Consider the following 7,418-nt stretch of genomic DNA (forward strand, 5'->3'; position numbering starts at 1 on the left):
CCCAATTTCGTCTTCATCTTTTCTGTGCTGTGCGAAGAGAGGAACATTTTATTAACAGGAGGCAGAAAATGTTACTACTGCTTGTGGGCAATGGAAGTTTGTGGGGTCCACAAAGTGTGTTCCTTCAGTGGCTTAGAAGTCAAGACAGGGCGGTGAAAAGATGCGAATTCCCAGTGGGAAGGGTTGCTAAGGAAAAGAGCCTCATTTGAATTTCACAGAGGTTTTGAAACTCATGGTGGTGATGCCCTCCTGTTTGTATTGCAGACCTTTATTGTTTCAACTGCTGTCAGCTGGTAGAAAAAAGAAGTCTGGGGGAGGGAAGGGGCAGCCAAGGATCTGAGGGCCTCCACACAATGTCCACAAGCTGGGCCACGCAGTGTTTCTCAAGCAGGTGTATACACCAAATAGCTCAGAATCCACTGCCTTCCCCTGGCTCTTTGCTTGTCCTTGGATCTATTGCTGGATTTGAGGTTTCTATTTGGACAATTACCACTGTTTCCTAAACCTTTGGCTCACTGTGTTTTGGGTGTCCTGTTTCAGCTCCACCTAATAAACCCTAAGATTGCTTCTTGGCTGTGGCTCATGAGGTCCTATTTTTGCAGTACTTGCCCCAGTCGCATTCTGAGTACTGAAAATGTTTATAAACATGTGGAAGTGACTTCTAGGTGGTCCAATAAATTGCTACGGATAGGACTGAACCACAGATATGACTTTAAGAGATCATATGGTTAGCCATATTGTACACAGTTTTCTAAAGCAGGTACTGCTTTGAATCAGCCCTGGAACCATCTTATTAAAGCCTGATGTGTAGAAGGCAGCTGACTGCTAACTTGGGTCAAACTGGAAAGGCTGGGCTGCAAGATGGCAAGAGCAAGCGCACCTGGGGTCTGCCTGCAGCCCGAGGTCCAGCCTGCAGCCCAGCACAAATGCAGGCCAGCCATGCTAGCATGGAGTCAGAAGCCATACCCAGCTCCGTAGGAGGGGCCCATGTGACTCTATTAATGAAGCAAAAGATATTGGAATCCAATTGTTGATGGATCATCACACGCCGGGAAAACTCTCAGCTGCATTGACTGGGAGAGCAGGGGGTATCGTTTTGAACTTCTGGAGTTAATGAACTATGGCTTGAAATTTACAACCTGGTTGTAAGTATTATGGATTTAACTCTCTAGCACAACTCTGGGAAACTGGCACACTCCTCTGGTCTCCATGAGGGCCAGAGCCCCTCTGGGGTTTGGCTTCTGTGTTCTTCCATTTCTCTGCAGTCCATTAAAGGTAGCCCACCGGGGCTGCTTGCTCATGTGGTGTGCGTTGACAAGGGACAGTTGCTTTACACCCTGTTGCAATTGCTGTAACACAGGATGGATAATGAAAAAGAGGAACTGAAGTTATAGACCTACTTGTTTCAGTTGCCTTGAATGAATTTAGAAAATTAATTAGCACCTGTGTAGTTTAGGCTGGGAATGAGTATTCTCTTGCACCAGTGATTTAGAATACACCTTTTCCCTCCACATCCCCACCTGGACACACGCTTTTCATGGGTTAAGGGATTCTGAATTCTATCAGAGGTAAAAAGGGAAGAAGAGTTTATGATGGTTACTCTCTAATCTTGTTTGGGAACTAATTATATACAAATATACCCAAATTGCACTGATTCAAAACATAGTCTCACAATGTAAAATGAGAGAAAGAGATAGAAAAGACATTGATTTCTATGAGTACAAACTCTTAGTACAGAGTGATCAATACATATATTATTATAAATAGTTAATAAACTATAATAATGCTTTATTTGAAAAGGCAGTAAAAGGAAAAAAGCACAGTAAAGTCTATGGCTGCTACTATGAGTGAAGCAACAAGAATTGTATTTTTGACATCTTTGCTCTTTTTCTGTTTCCATTAGCCTTTACAGTTAAGCTTCAACAATAGCCAATAGCTGTTGCTTGCACTTCCAATTTGCCATTCTCTTTTATTTTGGTACTGGCTTCCTTCCTACCTTGCTACTACATTTTCTGCTTTGAAACAACCCAGAACTCTTTTGGATGCCAAATCCCATGGACCTACCAGGGCATCATTCCGTTCCATTTCTTTGTAGTGTTCAGTGTGATCGCTCCCCTGTATAGTAAGGTTTCTTTTCCAAGGATTTTTATTAGAACGCACCATCTTGAGTCTTGTCTAGCGCTTCTGGCTGGCCGTTGCTTGGCTTCATGTGTTGATTCTTTTTCTATGTGTCCCATAAACTACTGACATTGAAAAATTAAAATGAAGACCTTGACTTCACTCGGCTTCTTTCCTTCTGTTTTGTTTTATCAGTTTTAAAGTTTCAAGTGCCACTTCTTAAAAAAATAATATTGCTAATTCTGTATTTGACCTTTCTCCTAAGATCGAGCTTCATTTATTTGACAAACATTTATTGAGCACCTAAGAAATGCCAGGCCTTTTCCCAGGTACTCGTACTATAGCAGTGAACCAAACACACAATACTTCTTTCTTCTTCCTTTGCAATATTGTATGGTTGCGAGAAAAACATGTGGTGAATAAGACAAATTGTGGGTTATATATTCTTTGTCACTCATTGTTTTAGAGAATGCATGGGCACGTGTGCGCACACGCACACACACAATCATTACAACAATCCTGTTTTACAGATTGAGGAACTGAGTTCCAGGAAGGATAATTAATTAAATTGCAAAGATCATCCAGCTGAATCAGTGGAGTGGGACTTGGTTGCCAGGCTCCAGAGGTTGTTCTACGGATTCCTATGTTAGATCATGTCTCCATATGCATAGAATGTTAGATAGTGCTACGTGCTAGCCAGAGAAAAAGGAAGATGGTGGTGCTTGTGGTGGTGGTGCTAGTGGTGGTGGTATATGCGTGTGGCTGCAATTGTGGAGTGGCTATGGAAAGGCCTATGCGTGGTGAACTTTGAAACCTTAGTGTGGTAAGGGAGTCCTTTGTAGAATCTAGAGCAAAAGGAAGTAAAATGGACTCGTGGGTGAGCATAAGTGACTTTCTCAAGAAGGAGTAGTAGAATGAGTGGCAGAGAGGGAGTGAGGAAAGCGTGCCAGGAATTAGGGCCAGGAGGGACGTGTGGGCTAAGCAATCTAGAGCCCTGGAGGTCATGGTGACAACTTTGGTTTCTGCAATGAGTGCTGAGAAGCTGGGTTATATTTTGAGAGAATCAGTCTGGGTGCTGTTTTGAAATTCACTCAGGAGGCTGGGGAGATAGCTCAGTGGTTGAAGAGCCTGCCTGGCAAGTGCAAGGACCCAGGTTCTATCCAAGGTCCCATATGCCAGCCACTGAAACTGGGCATGGTGGCTCACACTTGTAATCCCAGCACTGAGGAGGCTGAGACAGGAGAATCACTGAGTCTGAGCCGTGTAGTGAGACCCTGTACAAAACAAATAAATAAATTCACCCAAGTGCATCTTGAGGGCAAGAGAGACAGAACTAGTGTAGAAAGCTACACTGGTGTAGCTCTGGGTGCAGTGGCAGCAGAAAAGGCCCAAGAAATGGCTGGACTTGTAGTGTACGCTGAAGACTGAGCCAAAGAATTTCCTGAAAGGTTGGATATGGTGGCGAGAAAAGAAGGAGTTCAGCATGATTTTAGGTTTTTGCCCTCGTAGATGGCGAGTCGAGCTCCCCCTAGTGGAATGGGGTAGACATGGGAAACAAAGACTTGGGATGGTAAATACGGAGGTCATCCCGGGGCAAGTGTCTGCTAGATGCAAGAGTACTGCAAAAAGCAGATGACTACACATACAGGTCTGGAGTTTAGGGAAGAGTCACAGCTGAGGGATAGAAATAATTTTCAACACAAGTACATAAATGTTTTGTAGAAATTTGAAAGAATATTCTGATGATCCCTCCTCATTTATTTTCTCACCATTGGAGTGTTTAATATATTGCAGGCTACTTTTTGTGCTTCAATTTATTTAATCCAGACATCAACACTGCAATATAGCAACAGCTGTTACTCCCATTTACAGGTGGGGAAACTGAGGCTCACCAATTCTTGGCTACCACCAGGTCCCCAGAAAGAAAGCGGTAGCTTACAATAAAATATAGGAACAAAAACTTCACAAAGCTGTTAATGCACAGATGATATGTTTAGAGTTAACTAACAAATAGGGAGCATAATTGTGCCAGGATATGTAGACTAAGTATAACAAGACTTCTACAGAAAAAGCAGAGCCTGGAGCTTCTTGGCGGCATAATAAAGAGGCAAACAGCATGAATGTCAGTCATCAGCAGAGATTTTCTTAAGTGCTTAGTTTTTTTTTAAATAACCTTCCTTGGTGGAGCAAGGTATGTTCTTGGGATTCTTAGGAAATAAATTACAGGAAAGGCTGAGATTGGTTAGATTAAGATTAATTTCTTTCTTTGATTTTGGTTTTACATGTTAATAATAATTTATTAACCAATGATATATGCAAGGCTATACATAATAATGCTAAGTGAGGAATACAAAGATGTACTAAACATGGTCTCACCCTTTAATTATCTAATGCTCTAACTTAAAGATGAAGCATAGACACAGCAAATGAACAACAGCCAAGAGCAACAAGTGTAAATGCCCTTCCTATTGTGACAGGAAGAATTTTATTCTGACACTTAGGCAAGCTCTAGATTTTGTTCCACATTTCAGGGCTGCTCTTGTTTGCTTTAGCTTCTCTGAAAGGCATGGTGAAATTTGATGGCTGTTGTGGTGCTGTTCAGAGGGAGGGCCTTCAAGAGGTGATTCAGTTATTAAGAGAGGTTGGAGCTGGTAAGTTAGACAGTCTCTCTCACACTTCTCTCTTCTGCACATGCCCTCTTGCCATTTGATTTTCTGTCTTAAGAGGAAGCAGCCCAAGGATCTTGTCAGATGCTCACGTCTTGTTGTGTAGCCTCCAGGAGCATAAGCAAAACAAACTTCTTTTCTTTGTAAGTTATCCAGTCTCAGGTATTCTGTTACAGCAATAAGAAATGGGCCAAGACAAAGGACAAAGACATCACTGGGAAATCATCACTCAGTGAAAGAGAGAAAGATCCATTCCATTTGAGTTATTCACAGAAGCTTTATAGTGGTGATAAGATCTGAAAAAAACTTGACACTAAATTCAAACATTAACTTTCCCTTGGCTCTTATGACTGGTTTACTATCACCAAGGTCTTTCCTTCTATTACCACGTGAGCGTCACCCAGCTTTTATGGCCAAGTCTTCTGTTAGCAGCTTTTAGAAGGTGAAGGGGTATTAAAATGACCTTGTTAACTGCAGCTAAAAGAGGCACCATATGGTTGAATAATTTTTCAAGAATTTGGGAGCATCTGAAGTTAACCTAGTAACTATGGGAGGAGTTGTTTGAAGAGTGACTGAAAATGGTGCCTTTCATGAGGTCCATCCTGTGGGGGCAGATTGCTGTCTAAATTATTGGCAACAGAGAAATTCATGATGGAGTCATTGTGAGCCAGGAGCCACTGTCCAGAGTTCAAAAGCCCTGACCTCTCAAGGCCTACATTGCATGAAGTCTCCACCATTCTATCATCAAGGGACATGAGAGGCCACACCTACACACCACAAAAGAGTCATGGCCAAAGTCTAACCAGATATTTTGTTTTAATTTGGAAAATAATACATATAACATTAAGCAGGTATTAGAAAAGACCAAGGTGAGGAGAAGGGAATGTTTAGCTCAGGCTGGGCATAAGGCAAAGCCTAGGGAGTCAGGCCATGTCGGGCATGGGAGAGGAAGAGTTTGCAAGGGGAAGCGAAGCAGCCCAGGTCTTTAAAAGATGAGCGGTCTCACCTCTTGAAGGCCCTCCCTCTGAACAGCACCACAGCAGCCATCAAATTTCACCATGCCTTTCAGAGACGCTAAAGCAAACAAGAGCAGCCCTGAAAGGTGGAACAAAATCTAGAGCTTGCCTAAGTGTCAGAATAAAATTCTTCCTGTCACAATAGAAAGGGCATTTATACTTGTTGCTCTTGGCTGTTGTTCATTTGCTGTGTCTATGCTTCATCTTTAAGTTAGAGCATTAGATAATTAAAGGGTGAGACCATGTTTAGTACATCTTTGTGTTCCTCACATTAGCATTATTATGTATAGCCTTGCATATATCATTGCTTCATAAATTATTATTAACTAACATGGAAAACCAAAACCAAATAGCCCTCAGGTCAAGATGACAGGCCGCCCGGCTGTTGCAGCATCAAGCCGGTGGCTGGAAGGTGTTTGGAAGGGGTAATACAATGCTGCAGGGTTCAGTAAGCTGGGCTTAATGCGAGATGATACAATATATGAAGATGAGGATGTAAAAGAAGCCGTAAGAAGGCTTCCAGAAAACCTTTATCATGACAGGATGTTTCGCATTAAGAGAGCCCTGGACCTGAGCGTGAAGCATCAGATCTTGCCTAAAAAGCAGCGGACAAAATATGAGGAGGATACAGTCTACCTTGAGCCATATCTCAAAGAGGTTATCCGGGAAAGAAAAGAAAGAGAAGAATGGGCAAAGAAGTCATCACTTAGTGAAGTCTGTGAAATGCAACTGTCTTCAAAATATTTTTATGAACTTGGTTAGCCCTGAAACAGTTCAAAAGTTATCTGGTCTGCGGATACCATACCTTAAATAAATGCCTGCTTTATTAAAAAAAAACAAAAAACAAAAAACAAAAAAACAAATAGCATTTCTCTGAATAGTATTGAGAGAGCATTTTTTGTGCTTTGTCATAAACTGAACACGAAAACTGTGTGAAGAGTGACTGAAAATGGTGCCTTTCATGAGGTCCATCCTGTGGGGGCAGATTGCTGTCTTCCACGCTCTGACCACTCAGCCAGAGGATGTGAAGTGGTGGACACTATGCTCAGCAATGCCCTGCTCAGCTCTGTCCGCTGGAATAGGAAGCCTGTCTGTGGCTCATTGGAGACAGCTGCTCAGGCGGGTCCAGGAAATGGGAAACATATGGCCAACAGTGGCAATCGGGCTGCTTTCCTGAGTGCAGGACCTTCTGGAGTCTACGGCTGCAGCTGCAAGCACAATTAGGGGCTACCGTGCCCTCGTAAAGGAGTGCTGAAGACATATCAGGCCTCTGAAGAACCAGGTCAGTCGAATCCTGGAAGAATCACAGACAAGAGCCAAGCAAAAGCAAGCAGGCTTTTCACCTCTCTTTCCTAGTATATTGATTCCTTCCAAGGGATTCTTCTCCCTTCCCCTTCCTTATCTCTCTCAGGTGGGCATTATGCATTTGAAGCTGCAGTGGGGAAGTGTGGAATATGATCAGATCTAGCCTGGCAGGATTTGAAAAAGGGAGTTTTGGAAAGGTGACCCTACCTCTTCAAATAAAGCCTTGATTTAAAGTGGACCAGGCAGAATGGAGTGCAGCTGGGAACTGGGTGTCAGTGGGAAGACAAGGCCAGGATATGCCTTGTTCTGGAGT

The 7,418-nt window shown here is 42.8% G+C and overlaps 1 pseudogene; it reads left to right on the top strand.

Moving 5' to 3' along the window:
* The first annotated feature begins 6,166 nt into the window (after positions 1-6,166).
* LOC101580244 lies at positions 6,167-6,562 on the top strand (annotated as a pseudogene).
* Positions 6,563-7,418: the final 856 nt, after the last annotated feature.

This window comes from Octodon degus, unplaced genomic scaffold (genome assembly GCF_000260255.1).
Source record: "Octodon degus isolate 3935 unplaced genomic scaffold, OctDeg1.0 scaffold00080, whole genome shotgun sequence".
NCBI classification, from domain to species: domain Eukaryota; kingdom Metazoa; phylum Chordata; class Mammalia; order Rodentia; family Octodontidae; genus Octodon; species Octodon degus.